Source organism: Anneissia japonica, unplaced genomic scaffold, assembly GCF_011630105.1.
Source record: "Anneissia japonica isolate Jap-2015-1 unplaced genomic scaffold, ASM1163010v1 scaffold287922_len478547_cov175, whole genome shotgun sequence".
NCBI classification, from domain to species: Eukaryota; Metazoa; Echinodermata; class Crinoidea; order Comatulida; family Comatulidae; genus Anneissia; species Anneissia japonica.
Window position 1 is genome coordinate 369607 of NW_022692572.1, and position 16333 is coordinate 385939.

The 16333-nt window shown below is 36.0% G+C and overlaps 1 protein-coding gene across 4 annotated transcripts in view; it reads right to left on the reverse strand.

Annotated features, from left to right (window-relative positions):
- The window catches only part of LOC117100358 (dehydrogenase/reductase SDR family member on chromosome X-like), a 103512-nt gene extending 92517 nt beyond the window's left edge, over positions 1-10995 (reverse strand). For all 4 annotated transcript variants that reach the window (XM_033240020.1, XM_033240023.1, XM_033240021.1 and 1 more), the window contains exon 1: positions 10868-10995. The gene's annotated coding sequence lies outside the window, so the exon portion shown is untranslated. The remainder of the gene's footprint in view (positions 1-10867) is intronic.
- Positions 10996-16333: the final 5338 nt, after the last annotated feature.

Genomic DNA, 16333 nt, shown 5'->3' on the forward strand with positions numbered 1-16333 from the left:
CTAGGAGGCTTATTACTTAACTAAACTTAAGTACAAGCTCGCCATCTGGATATGAACCACCCAAAATTTGGGTATGAGTTGTGGGCAATATTGTTGGCATGCTGGGTAAGAGTTAGCCTCTATTCGTCGAGTTGACTTGGGGCCGAGTTGATGTGGGACCAAGATGACTTGTTGGGGTTGAGTTTAGACTAGGTAAGGTTGACCCCTATGGACGGGCTGAGTTGATATGTTTCCCAATGAATGGCCTTTTAATTCAAGGACAAGGCTATACACACAGTAACGGATACTTATACGCAGAGCGGCTGTGTATATAAGGGACAGAATGGACCTTACACGCAGAGCGGCTGTGTATATAATATATAATGGTCTTAATGGATCTTAATGGATATATTATATATATATCAGTGTTCTCCCGACGCCGGTTTAGCCGTCAATTTTACCGGTAAAAATAAACGGCCGACCGGTAAAATTTTGTTGGTTTTTAAAAAAAAAAAACCCACTGAATTAGGCCTAGCTTTATGCCTAGCCCGAGGCCAAGCTTAGTATAGGATCGGCCTTCCTTCTTCAGGCCTCGAATCATACATTAGCTATAATTTATCTCCAGTTTCACTAACGAAACTTACAAACCTTGATTAAAAACCAAAATACTGTTCGTTGACAAGACAGCGATGAATGACAACAAATTTTTGATTGATCGAATCGAAAAAACAAACAAGCAAGCATCGCAAAACTTTCATCTCTCCCCTAAGCTGCAGGAATTTGTGCAATAGACTCGTAATCCAGACGAATTTTAAAACTGGTGGAGTAGTACTATACTTGTAGCAGTTATTCAATACGTCTGGAATGAGATTCTGAGTTGTATAAATTCCTGTAGCTTAGGCGGACTATCGTTCGCAAAAGTTTTCCAATGAATTGTTCGCTCTGGAATCAATCACGAAGAAACGAACTGGCCAAGCCAGACTGGAGGCGTTTTTTTACGAAAAGGTTGGTAATGTTTACTGAGTTTTAATGATGATGAGTTTAAATTATCTTTGAGAATTTCTTAGTTTATTTGATTTAATATGCCTAAATTTCCCCGATGTTTTAATGAATAAAAGATAAAATGGACCTCTCTTCATTCATCATACATACTCATAGCCGTTTACAAAACAACAACATTAACTTAGTGGCTCCTACGTATAACTGTCCAAAACCCAAGTGATATGCAAAGTAGAAAGGCTACGATAATGCTGTAATTAATAATAATAAAACCGTATCAATTAGCGCCTTTTTTAATCTCAGTTTCGGCGAGGCATGCCCTTGGCAGGCGCTTTTGCATTTTTAGGGCAAAAGGATCACTAGCTTAGAGTAGTAGTTTATGGCCTGCGTGCGGAATTGAGTTCGCATAAGTCGAATCTAATGGGACTGGCATAAAAAGTTCGAGTTATACAGATTTCGACTTGCACATTTTCGAAAAAAACTTATTAACATAGAACAATACTATGTGTACTCAATGCCCACAAAATCGAATTTCACGCAAAACCGAACATTTTCTTAAGTCCCAAAATCATTCCTATTCTTCTTTTAATAAAATACTTTCCGAAAACATTAAACTCCCTATTCCAAATCTCGGACGATTTGTCCAATTCAGGACGGTAACACTCACTCGAAAAACCAGACGATCGTTGAACGACAAGCATACCAGACGCTGTGAAAACGAGACGCTTAGCTATACTCGCATTGCCATGGAGATTATCTGTTAATTAACACGACACACCAGTAGACATTTTCTTGGTTAATTATGAAGTGAAATTTACGCATTCCAATGTTTTAATCAACCTGCAATAAAGACGGAACTCTACAAAGCAAGTTTCTACTGGTCTTTTTCAGTAGACGTCTAATTCAAATTCGTTAGATTCGTCGGTGTAAATTTCAAATGCACCTCATTCATTCTTTAAACTCAAGACGCTTTTCAAAACATGTTTTTTCCCGAAGCATCCCTATGTTAATAAGTGAATTCATTGACGATTAAAAAAAATATCTAAAAAAATAAAGGTTTTCGATTGTTAGAAATACAACACTCGGATATGAGTTTGCGTCAGAAAGTTATCATGGGAGAGATGTTTTGCCCTACCTGTGATAAGTGATTCAGGTGGGAATCGAAACCCACGACCTCCAGGTATCTAGCCTGATGTCTTAATCACTAGACCACCGAGCTTGCGCTTGGTTACTAGTGATGAATTCGATCCCCTAGTATAGCAGCGGGTACTGCAAGTGTTATTCGGATATGAGTTTGCGTCAGGAAGTTATCATGGTAGAGATGTTTTGCCCTACCTGACGTGTAATCGTACCGAATACTCAGTACGTCCCCAAATACTAGCGAAAAAAATTCGCAAGTGATTCGGGTGGGAATCGAACCCACGACCTCCAGGTATCTAGCCTGATGTCTTTTTTTCACTAGTATTTGGGGACGTACTGAGTATTCAGTACGATTACACGTCAGGTAGGGCAAAACATCTCTCCCAAGTACAACACTGCAAGCAAGACATTAACAACAGATTTGTGTTTTTATTAGGCGATGAAACCGCTATACGAAAAATTCAAACTGACTGTGGCACTGTAATACATGCGACATTAGAGCAGGCAGCACAGAAAACGAATGAGAAACTAACAGCTATATTTTTTACTACTTGTTACTTTTAAGAAATGATATAATTTTTTGGGGTTTGGGGCAAGTATATATATGGGAGTATCTCAGCATTATGAGGTTGTGTTGTAATTGTTTATTATTGAATGTGTTAGGTTGCTGAACTCTTCAACATTTCTGGTGGTTGAACTTAACATTTTAAATGTTATGTTTTATAATAACGACGACGTCGACAATTCGATGACGAAAACACTGACGATGATAACAATTATTTATAACAATAAGTAACAATGACAATACAATTTACCAATAAAAATAAAAATTATTATTATTATTAATGTTAGTATTTATTACACATAATTTCTTCACATAGCGAACACCCTAAAAGAAGGAAAAGCAATTGAAAGTGCCAATGTCACCGAATTGAGAAACCTTATGATCAAACTAGTGCGAAAAGAAGGTAAACAGCTCTGATCTGTTATGTAATGCTCATTACGTATGACAATTTTATATAATTCCATTAATTATAGTTAGTGGCGCTAAAAAATAGACATAACAAATATTCCATTAAAGGATTATCCAAGGTATTGCAATAATGAAATAAACGACAACTCGGAAAACTCCGACAGTATTCGAGGTAAACTGTAGTCATGTTTAAATTGATTTCATATTCATACTTTCGGGGCATCAGTGTGTGTTTTGTGGACGAAATGTTATAACCTCTGCCCAAACATGCATGGTATAGCTGAGGTGGATATTACAGCCACAGCGTTTCCATGTTGTAGAGAAAACCTGAAGACTGCTTTTTTTTCTTTATAAGTATTTGTCACAATGTGAATGAATTGTTAAACTCAATGCAAGTTAAGTTATTTAACCTGGTTATGCAAATGAGAGATTGAGAGTGGAGTCAGAAAGAAAGGGATTAAGCAGAGAGTGTTGAGGCATGGTGGAGGTCACACACACCAGTTTTTGGTAAGCCTAATTTAGTGAGGTTTTGCATGTGTTTTATATGTGTTACTTGTGAAGTCTCTCCTAAGAGAGCAAGATTTGGTATGTAATCTTTGAAGCCTACAAAAAGTGAAGTTTTTTTTATGTGCTACTTGTGAAGCCTCTCCTAAAGGAGCAAGGCTTCGTATGCAATCTTATGTTTGCTCTGCTGGGATAGGCGAATTATTGGACTAATTGATTACTGTATCCTGTGTGGACCAGTGAATTATTGTCCTGTGAGGACTAATTGAATACTGTATCCTGTGTGGACCAGCAGAATGTTGTCCTGTGTGGACTACCTGTTATTTGTCCTGTGTGGACCAATTGATTACTGTACTGTGTGGACCAGCGGATTTAACTATCCTGTGTGGATTGCGCTATTGTCTTTTGTTTCTGTGTGAGCAGGAAAACGCAGAAGAACTTAATTCCTGACTCCTGGACACTCTCAACAATTTATATAAGTAGTTTTTTTTTAATATTGTTATTGTTATTGTTATTTTTATTATTATTGTTATTGTTATTATTGTTGTTGTTAATATTGTTATTATTATCAAATGGTTTTATTGCTATTGTTGTTATTGTTACTGCCATTGTTACTTGCGAACTTGTTCATCTTGCTGGTGTGGGATATTAAGTAAATGGAAATGTGACCAGCATGTCTGAAATAAATGTTCAATGGCTTTATTAAATTATCTTCACTATCTGACGTCATTCTGACGAATTCATTTGGACATAGCGATTTTTAAAAATCTTGAACCTGTTTAAGGCAATCAGTTATCTCGATCACTGTTAATACAATATTTAAAACATAATAATATTTAGATAAATAGTTTGTGGGTTACACCATACGGACATTGTAACCTTGTGTCAGTTGTCTGAAGTAATTGTTCAATCAGAACATCTCATAGGCCATGACCGCTTGATATACGTAGGACATCACATGATTACATTTTCAATAACGTATGACACAGTTACTTTAAGTATACAATAATTCAATAATAACAATCTTCCTTTGGAGATACCCAGTGTCTACTTTTATATGTTTTGACTTTCAGCAACTCTGCTGGCAATACTACATGCCTTTAACGCGCAACAAGAAAGAGAAGAAAGTAACACCGAAGAATCTACAGAAGTAGAAACTGAAACTTCTCATTCAAGTAAGTCATGTATATAGTGTGCAAAAAAGGACTAAGAATCATGAATTAACGAACACATACAAACTGCTGACAGTTGTATCAGTTGAAGAACTAAAATTTTGTAAAGTTTACTAGCGGGTTACTCAGATAAATGACATCCCAAATCACGAAGAACATTGATTAATTCTGCCCTAACAATTACGGTGCATTGTTTATGTTTGATAAAAACAGGTAAGTCCAACTTGCAAGGAAGCGATGCCTGGAAACACAATCCGCATAAATCCAGCAAAGGCAAGTTAATATCCCGAGGAAACATAGTTAATTGATAGTGGTATGATAAAAAAGGTTTTCAATTACAATTCGCATTTTCAACAAAATATTGTTGTAAATTACGCTTACATCAGAGACAATTAACTGTATTTGTTAATTGTAATAATGTAATATATTTCATCACAGAAAAGGTATTCAGCCAACTGGATATCAAACCAAAGCGGTGGTTCGCAGGAAACTAAAAGGTATTACTTTTGCTTTGAAATATGTGTAGGTATACAGTACAACACATACTCGTACAAAGAGATAAACAAAATCAGAATATTAAAAACATGGTACTATGGAATTTTCAACAGATGCACATGTATAACATTTTTAAGTAAAACGAAGTAATGTAATATTATCCTGACAGGAGCAAGTATGCGAAAATAAGCGAGGATGATGCCAGAACAGAGGTGAGAAATGTGCTCATTTCAATCTACACACATTGAAACCTATGCCATACGGCAATGTTAATGGTCAATTTTCTAAACGGGCAACATTAGGCCTACCAAATATTACAGAACATGGTAAACATCCTACACTCTGTTTTGCCTTTAACAGTTGGAGGAAATAAAACAAAGACTACTCGACATCATGCAAAAGAAAGTTGCAGAAGGAAGGTGAGTTCTGGAAATTTACAATTACAAGGCCATTCCATTTCTACACTGTATTATTGGTCCATTACTAGATTATAGACCAAGAAAAATGACTTAAACTTCAGAAATATAAATTTCAGTGAAAGACACGAGGAATATATGAATGACCCCGGAGGTGTGCAAACCAGAGAACGGAACATGGGGGGGGGTTTCGGTGATGACATCATGGATGAGGAGGTAAAATAAAATATTTAGCCCTAAATCATATCATTAACAATGGACAGCAACAAAACATTATGCATGTGATGCTTAAGTTACTATAAAAATGATTTTGGCATAGTTCTTGTTTTCCCACACCACCTCACTGACAATAACAGTAGTTTTAATAAAAGTAATAATAAAATTAGTATTAGTACAGTAAAAATATTAGTACTGTAGTAAATTGATAGTGATAATAATAATAGTAAAACAACAATAACAACAACAAAATAAAAATAGTAGTAATGTTATCAATAATAATAATAATAATAATAATTGGAATATTAATAATAATACTAATAATAACAATAGTAACAACAAAATAACATTTTTTTTACTACAATAAAAATGTTGATAATATTGTTATTGGTGATAATAACAACGACTAACAATAAAAATAATAACAAAAATCACAATAAAAATAATAGTAATGTTATCAACAACAATAATAATAATAATAATAATAATAATCGAAATAATAATATTAATAATAGTATGTCTTTCTTACCCTGTTATTGTGGACGTAGGTTATGTTTCCATTTTTGTGTGTTTTTGTGTATGCATGTTTAAAAAAAATACTGTTATTGTTTGTTGTTGTTATATTTTAATATTATTTTTGATCCAACAGATGTCCCTATACATCCATGATAATTTCACGAATTCATGGTCTACCTGAAGAAGCCGAGGAAATGCAACGGTATTGTAAAGAAGATACTGTACACTGTAAGTACTCATGTTGAATCAGTAATCAAACAAAAACACAGACACAGACACCCACACACACACACATTTATCTCGTTTTTTTCTCTCGTTTTTTTCTCTGGAAGAAAAAAGTTTTCTTCCTGATTTGAATTTAACAGACACCCGTCCTACAGCGGCGTTACCCATTATTTACTTCTGTATTGACAGTCTCACTCTTATCATTATGAAAAAGTTATATGCCTATTAATAAAGTTTTCCGCGATTTACGATACACCAACATCCTTTCGACCCACAATGTTTGATGGCGACTTAAATACATGGTTGCTGTGAAGAATGTTTTGAGACTACATATATTCTTAAAAAGAATAAAGCAGATTATTAAGATTTGTCCATGCTCGGTACATTAATAACATGAGAATATTTCATAATCTATACTTAACCTTTTTCTCAATAGGAATACATTTAATTACATGCGGTTTGTGACCAATAAAGAGGCAATCGTGTACCTGACACAGAAGAAGTACAAATTGCCGTATGATGAAGCCGACAAATGTTATCGGGAAACGGAATTCAATTTTAGAGCGGCATTTAAATCTTCATTGAAGCTACAAAAGAGATGAAATTCTTTGGTTTTACCTTTATGTTTTAATATGGTTTATTAATATTATCATTATTAATAATAGTATTATTATTATTGTTATCATTATTATAATTATTATTGTTATTAATCTTGTAGTACTTTTTTTACACAATTGTTTACATAGGCATACCTACTGAATGTACTATAAAAATTTATGGTTTTGTTTTTCATGCTCGACTTTGTTTTCCTCATATAGTCTGGTAAAAATTAACTTGTTATAAATCCAAAATGCTTTGTAATAATGATATCTCTTATGATATGTGGCACGGTCAAGCCAAATCTGCCACTTTTCACTTGATTATACAGTATAGCCTAGTGCCTACTGTATAATGAAAATTTCATAGAAAATCAAAATTTATTTTATCACGTAAAATTAACAATTACGCATATAAGTACCATGATACATAGACATTTTTTGCAATTTTAAAGAGCAAAAGTACAATTTTAGACAATTCAAGAGGGTCTTTTTGTGTAAAATGTTAAATCCCGGCAGCTGAGTTGAACAATTTTACTTACTGTATATTCAGATCATTTCCCCACGTCGCCAGGACTCAAAATCGTGAATGAATTGTTGTGAATTGAAGTTGCACTTTCCACTTTATAAAAATTTTTCATATTCAATTTGTTACTTTTATCCGAGCTTATTTTTGATTTGTCTCCTTTTGATTTTGGTTTTTTTAAATTTCCATTGACGCCCTGTTATGTACGTGCGCCGATGATGTAAAAGTGGTGCCGATTTAAATAAAGAATGTATATTTAGTGTTATTGTGTTGTCTTTACAAAAAAAAAGCTTTTAATGCAGCCAAAGTTGGATAGCACAGCTTTGAAGGTCCGAAGCCCTCAAATGCAGACGGAAAAGCTTCATCTTTATTATTACTATCAATCTCATCGATATCACCATTATTTAATTTATTATCTTCATTAGTGTTTTTATTATTATATTAATATTTTTGCAGCAACTGACAGATAATAAAGTAAATGATGATGATGATGATGATGATGATAATAATAATAGTAGTAATATATTGACATGACAATGAAACAATGATTTATAGTGAACTGAGTATTGTTATCTGAGCTTCAAATATATTGCAAGTCCAAGTATTGTGATAATAATGAATGTGTTCCAGAACTAGTTTAGTAGAAAAGCACGAATATTATTATAACACGGTATTAATTTAACACGGTATGCTGAAAAATAAGAAGCAAGTAAGAGACCTGTATATAAGTGTGAAAAATCAATAAAAACCACCAGAAAAGAAATAAGGAGAAAACAGAGAAACGAACATACTCCATTTATGCAAAACACAAAATACCTAATCGGATTGACAGTGTAATATCATTGTTTATTCCATAATTACTTAAAAACAAAACGTATCGCTTATCCAACGTTGCCATAATGGGAGTGGGGGCAGCGTTATTACCAGACCAACTGTCCGAAAGACATTTCTGAAGGGGATTAGCCTGGATGAAAATTCCTGACTTCTTACCAGAACACAGTCTTGTCCTTTGACGTGTTTTTAATCAGACATGTGCGCAAGTAGAACCAAAATGGGTATAGTAGCGCACAGTGATAAACTGCACAAAATAATAATAATAATTGATTTTTATCCTATAGGGGCCTACATTATCAATGTGTGCAACTAGAACCGAAATGGGTATAGTAGTGCACAATGATGAACTGCACATCACTGAATTGAATTTTATCCTATACATTATCACTGTGCGCAACTAGATCCAAAATGTGTATAGTTGCGCACAGTGATAAACTGCCCGTCACTGACTTTAATTGTATCCTATTCATTATCACTGTGCGCAACTACAACCAAAATGGGTGTAGTAGCGCACAACGATAAACTGCCGAGAAGCGATCGGATGGGAGCGACTCAAGAGAGCTGCGGTAAAACTGGATTTTTTTTTATTATTACAAGCTGGAATTGTCATATAATAGTGTAAATCGTGTAGCTAAAGGCATGTTTTGCATAATACATTAATATTTAAGGACTTTACAACTTGGAAGTTTGATTTTGAGCATGAGGTGAACTATGCATTCGATACACTGCCCATCAACTGAATTGAATTTTATCCTATTCATTATCACTGTGCGCAACTACTGTAGAACCAAAATGGGTATTGTAGCGCACAGTGATAAACTGCCCGTCACTGACTTTAATTGTATCCTATACATTATCACTGTGTGCAACTGAACCAAAATGGGTATAGTAGCGCACAGTGATAAACTGCCCGTCACTGATTTTAATTGTATCCTATTATTTATCACTGTGCGCAACTAGAACCAAAATGGGTATAGTAGCGCACAGTGTTAAACAATTGATTCCCTATTGTTACTAGAAATCGTATATACAGTATGTGATTCTGGCAACCATTTCGTTTACAAGATGGCTGAGAAGCGATCGGATGGGAGCCACTCGAGTGAGCTGCGGTAAAACCGAATTTTTCTTAATAATAGTGTAAATTGTGTAAGTAAAGGCATGTTTTGCATAATACATTAATATTTAAGGGAATTACGGCGCTAATGTACTTTCGCAAATAGGCCTAACTTTTAATTCTTATTTTTTTTACCTCAACGTTCTTCTCACAGTCACAACATATAATTAACAAACATGTTCACATGATTTAACCACTTACAAAGTACCTTTTTCAACAAATAAGCCCACAAATAAGAACAGCGAATCTGTGTTCGCTAGACGACGAGCAGCTGCCATTTTGCAATCAGTAAGAAATTGCCAGAATGTCTGAGTTTGCAGCGTGAAGTTTTTTGATGAAATGTTTATGAAAAGTTATCTCTTTGCCGTATTATGTATGTCATTCTTTATAATGTATGGTGCTGTTGTTTGACTATGTGTGTTCATATGAAATTCACACGTACAATAATTACTTCAAAAATTAGTAATGATCCAAATGCGTACACAGATCGAAAAATAGGGCCTAGGCCTAAATCCAGAAAAACAACTATTAAAGCCAATGATAAACGTCGGTTCGATTAACCTCGATTACGACAAGAAAGTTCAAAAAGATGGTACTGCATGATGCCACATTTTGTTGTCGGATGTTTCATGGGAAAATTACAATTAAAATTATAAGACTATGGCCTTAATGGTTTCAAAATTTAAGAATTGACTCGGACATTCTGGCAATTTCTTACTTGATTGCAAAAAAGTACAGCTCGTCATGCTAGCAAGCGCGGAAACAATAAAAAGGTATCTTTTTGTTGAAAAAAAGTACTTTATGAGTGGTTGAATCATTTAAAAATGTTTTATAAAATATGTGTTATGACTGTCTGTGATAAGAAAATTCAAGTAAAAAAATTAAGAATTAAAAGTTAGGTGCGAAAGTGCATTAGCGCCGGGAATTACAACTTGGAAGTTTGATTTTGAGGATGAGGTGAACATATGCATTAGCGCCGGCTAACCCTACCATACCAGGCCAAGGCCTAGACCTACAGCAAGTAGGCCTAGGCTAGGCCTTCTTCTTATTTATATGCCCTACCACTGACCAGGCCTAGGCCTACCCCCGAGGCCTATGTTAATCAATGCAATAGAGTCCTAATGACTAACATTGCATAATATAATATAAAAGTTGTCTTAACCTCTTGCACATCGATGAGGTGTGAAAAACTGCCGAATTACTTCAAAAACAGCAACCAAATACACTAATAGGATTGTACAAACACCTTTCATGCGCGCGTCCATGTTTACAATCACCCTGAGGGCGCACTCCATTGGTAGTACTGTAAATAGTAATTCTAGTAGTAAATCTTGTTTTGATAAAAAAAAAATAATAATAATGTTGAGGGTTGACGCCGTCTTACAACTATGGGTTTCTTTTAAAAGCTATCAGTTAGTAGAGAACTCAGAAACTAACTCCATTCACTAAGAAATAGAAAAATCATTTTTCATTATATGTGTTAATTGTTTCTTGTTTCTGTATTTTTAACAAACTTGATCGATCAATTTTAGATAGGCCCTACCTTATAACCCTGGTTGGTATTCAAACATTTTAAGCTGGGGGCCAGTTTCCATCTATTGATACCACCTGCGGGCCGACATAAATTTTACTTCCAATTTTTTTAATGTCAGCCCCACCCACTATTTAAGTCTTCCTAATAGGCCTATTTAGCTTTGGTTTTCGACATCATCTAAGATAAGCCTTGTTTTGTAAAAACGAGGGAACGCAGTTTGGCATAGGGAAGGGTGGAGGATACAACACATCTCCTACCTACCACTAAGAAATTTTCCACAAAAAAAAAAATATACCCTCATGTACTAAGTAGTGTTAAAAAAATGTCAGCACCAGAAAGCTCCCGACGAAGAGTCAGATTCCCTTTCCCTTGATTTACCTCAGCTCATGGTTGGGGCTAAGGTGCGAAAACAACAAATTAACTTAACACCTCCAGATTCCCTGAGATGGCACGTTTAGACTGTAAGACACATCAAAGCAGTGTTTTCAACAGAATGACGCCCAAAAGACTGCTCCACGGATCCGCCGGCAGGGGCGGATCCAGAGATGTCCAAAAAAGGGGTGGGGAGGGGAGGGGGAGGAGGCGAAAGGGGGAGCCGAAAGGGGTGCGAAATTTGGGCCGATCGAAACAACACTGAAATAGGAGGTCCAGGGGCATTCCCCCACGAAATTTCAATGATTATTTTTTAGGGATGTTGCGCAGGCCGGATCAAAATCTTTGGCGGGCTGGAGTTTGCCTGTGGGCCGGGGATAATAATATATCGGGGCCTTATAACTTTTGCCAGTTGGATGTGCAACTGAGTTTAAGCACAAATATGAATTTCACTCCAATTTACAAGGCCATTTCATTACGTTTCGCTTTTTTAAAGCATCATCAGGAATATAATAAAAAGAATATAATAAAAAGAATAATAATCGCTTTAGTTGCGATTGAAAAAAAAAAGTGTTTGATATTTTTTAAATCATGTTCGTTTTTATGTGTGAATAGGCTGAAACACGCGAATTTTCAACTGAAATGGAGCTACTATCTAAACTCAGGGGTGGCGCCAGGATTTGCTCGACGGGTGGGCCGAGGTCCCCGACGGAGGGTCCGATGCCCCGACGAGAGGTCAGATTTTCCCGATGAAAGCAAAGTGGGCGTAGTCGAGCTTCGATTAAAAGGCCTTCAAAGCCTGATCCGGGGGGGCGAAGCCCTCGAAAATTTTGAGAATTAAGGAGTTTCAAAGGCTTATTTAATCGATTTTAGAGTCTACTAATATGTAGAAAATACATATAATTGTTTTTTTTTTCTCTTCGACGAATTGTTCTTTTTCTCCCCGACGGGGGCCCGGCTCCCCTGCTGGCGGCACTCCTGTCTAAACTGTTAGTATAAATGAACGCAATTAATGGCAATGGGGGGAAATAGGATTCTGATAAACATTTAAAAGTTCATAATGGTATTTGGAAGATTGGCCCTACAATTAACACTTGCTCCGTTTTACGTCCTCGATGCAGTATCAGGATTAATTAAAAGGAGACATACTAACGTTTTTCGATGCTTTAGTTACGTCGAAAAACAGGGGATCGTCTTATACGCGCAACACATAAATGTTTGGTATTTAAATCATGTTCGTCTTTCAGGCTACTGAAATGGAGCTACTATCTAAACTATATCCGTAGCACCAGGGGCCTGTGGCGTCCCCCTGGCCCCAGCCTAGATGGACCTTATAAAATTACCCCCACCCCAACTTTCAAAAACGTTCCGCCGCCGTTGCTAAACTGTTAGTATGAATGAATACAAATAAATGGGTGGAAATAATAGGATTTTGATGAAAATTTAAATGCCCATAATGGTAATGGAAGATCGGCCCTATAACACTGGCTGTCTCCGTTTTTAGTCAGCTCGATGCAGTATCATGACCTTAAAAAGCAGCAAAAAGTAGGGATTGAGAAGATGAAGACGTCTTATAAATATAAGCCCGGCATACAAAAATCGTCTCGAATTCGGGGATCTGATACTGAGATTACTGATTAAAATGTAAAATATTTAAAATTTTATATTCAGTACATTCTCAAATCTCATGTAAATCTCATACGTCCAAAAAAAATCGCTATATTCATGCACCGAAGTGGAAAGGTTAACTTAATAATTTTGACGTTTTATGTTGTTTATTGCAAGGGCGTCGGCAGTGGTCCGACTGATCCGGTTTTGGCCGGACCAATAATTTACAACTCAATATCGTTTGTAAGCCAAATTCTACTTTCTCTGACGCAATCAAACATAACTTGCACATTCAAATTTGGAGGGGGCCGGCTGGGACCTCCCTCGAACATGCCACCTAGTGGTGAAACTAGGTTGACCTTTTTCGAGAGTGCAGTCATCACACAGTTTAAGTTAAGAATGCTATTTCTAGAAAAATAATGACCAAATCACAATTAGTTTTTTAAATGATATGAAAGACAGTGTATTGCAAAAATTATATAAAAATAAATTGTTCAAAATTTCTTATCAGTTCCATAATTATATGAAATAAGATGCTTATTCCTCAATGAATGAAAATAAAGTGCAAGAAACACCAACACATTGTATAATACAATATGAATAACAATGACTATAGGTCTATTATTTATACGAGTTGACGGATGTTGTGGAATCCCCAAGAAAAGATTCTAGATTCAAGAACACTTTATTGTCTTTTTAAAAATAGGAATGTGTTTTTCCTTTGCAACAGTCTTGGTTAAGAAGGATAAAATTACATTAAAAATCACACGACAAAACAACTTGGCAATGACGAGAAATACATTAAGATATTAACAATTTAAAATAGTAAAGTAGTAAAAAGTCAAAATAAAAATCACTGTTTAAAATGGTATAAAATTTACTATGTGTACCTCAGAAACAGACCAGCCATTTTAGTAAAGATTAAAACTATAAAAACCTAGCATTTTGCTAGAAAATAATGACAGCATGCACATTCCATGACAAGGAATGTGCGCCTATTATATTTATACGAGTTCACGGATGATATTGTGAAATACATGTAAAAAGATGTTGCCTAATTAAATTAACATGTGTTATGAATACACAGGGACACAGGGTACAATATGCTATGCATTTTTAGGAAACCTATTAAATCTCTTTTGAAATAAGCTAGGTGAATACGTTAGATTTTCAAATAACAGACTGCTAGTAGGTCTATATTATTTAGTATTATTGTTTAGTAAAGTTTTGGTTTATTAATGGCAGGAGGATCATATGTATGTAGGTATTCCCATCATATGGACAGATCTACCAGGTAATAAGTACTCAATAGAGCGATAATAATCAGGGGCATCAACTTTGGGTGGATGGTCAATATTAGAATAAGGTACTGTAGGTTTCTACAGGGGTTCTACTTAGGCCCTACAACAGTCCCGGTTATTGTGGTAGGACAAACGCCAGGGAAAATCAGCAATTTTGATTAGATATTCTGATATAGATACGGTACTTATTAATCAATTCAACTGATCGATTTAAACTTTTTTGATTCAAAAAATTACTATGACATGTCCCCGGGCCGCCCAGTATACATGCGTACAACCGGACCCGTTGCTGAGCTATGGCCCTGGTTCGAGACGAATACGAGTCAATTCTTTTATATTAGTTTTGCAACATACGAGCAGGCCGTATGCAGTGGCGTCGAGAGCCAGTAAGGGCCCCGGGGCAACACCTCATATGCCCCCTCCCCTTTCACTTGGGACCCCCACTCGGCCGCTCCCCAAATTAAGTCTCCTCCTAAGACCATATTTGTCCAAACCCACATACATGAATATGATTCCATGTGAACAAAAGTTTTCATCCTGGCTTGGGCTCGGGCCCTATGGAGGTTTTGTTCTTAACCCGAAAATTTTTCATCTTGGTCTGGGCCCCCCAGTAGACACGGGCCCCGGGGCAGCGACCCTCCTGACCCCACTCTCGACGCCACTGGCCGTATGGTAATAGGCCTACATCGGCTAGTGTAAAACATCATTTTTTAATATATCATTTCCTACTGTTAAAGCAATGTTTAACTACTACTTTATTACTTGTACGTACGTTAATTATGAAATACCATGGTGACAAATATAAATGATAAAGCATGAATGGTTAAATGATTAGTACTAATAAACTAATGAAACTAGAGATACTATGTTCAATAGGACATGAACCCAGTCATTTTTTAAGAGATAACCACTGTGACTTTTAAGCTCAACCTGTGTGAACACCCCATGTTTGGTAGGAGTCTGTCTAATGCAATTGGTCAAATCATTAGTCACTACCAATCAAAATTAAAACTTTTCCTGTATTTGCGACAAAAACTCATTCAGATAAATTTGATCTACACCTTATGCACGAACGCACTAACCGCAGAAAACTCGAAATTCGTAGCTGCTATTGGCCTTAAGCGCGTGACGTCATTCATAGACAGGGTAAAAACAATTCCGAATACAAAATTTTAAAGAAAAAAGTGATCAATGTTATTTAAGTACGAAGCCCCATTAGGGACATGGGAATTTAAAAAATTATCTCGTACGTACGACTTATTATCTCGTACGTACGACTTATTATCTAGTACGTACGACTTATTATCTCGTACGTACGACTTATTATCTCGTACGTACAACTTATTATCCCGTACGTACAACTTATTATCTCGTACGTACAACTTATTATCTCGTACGTACGCGTTATTAACTCGAGTCATTGATAGGCCTATCATACCATCCACGTTTGCAAGACGACGACGAACTGAACACTTTCTCTGCTCTGACACTGACAGACCTGAGATTGTATTACCCGCATACCCGTGCCGCATATAATGGAAGGTGAAGGAGAGGTACAGTAATTAAGCAAAGGACCAATTTTAGCTACATAGGCCTAGGTGTTCTAAATGGGTGTCAACAGGCGCGAGTAGGCCCTACTGAACTTGTGTTGGTTGGGTGTTTAGCATGCACCTGGCCGGTCAGCCGGGCGTTTTGTTGAATTAAATAAAGTGGGCCCTCTTTGTTGAAATTAGTTTCATAACTTCATAACTTCACATCATGCACATATGGGCCCCGACCAGGAATTTTATGGTGATTTTTTGTTAAACGTTGG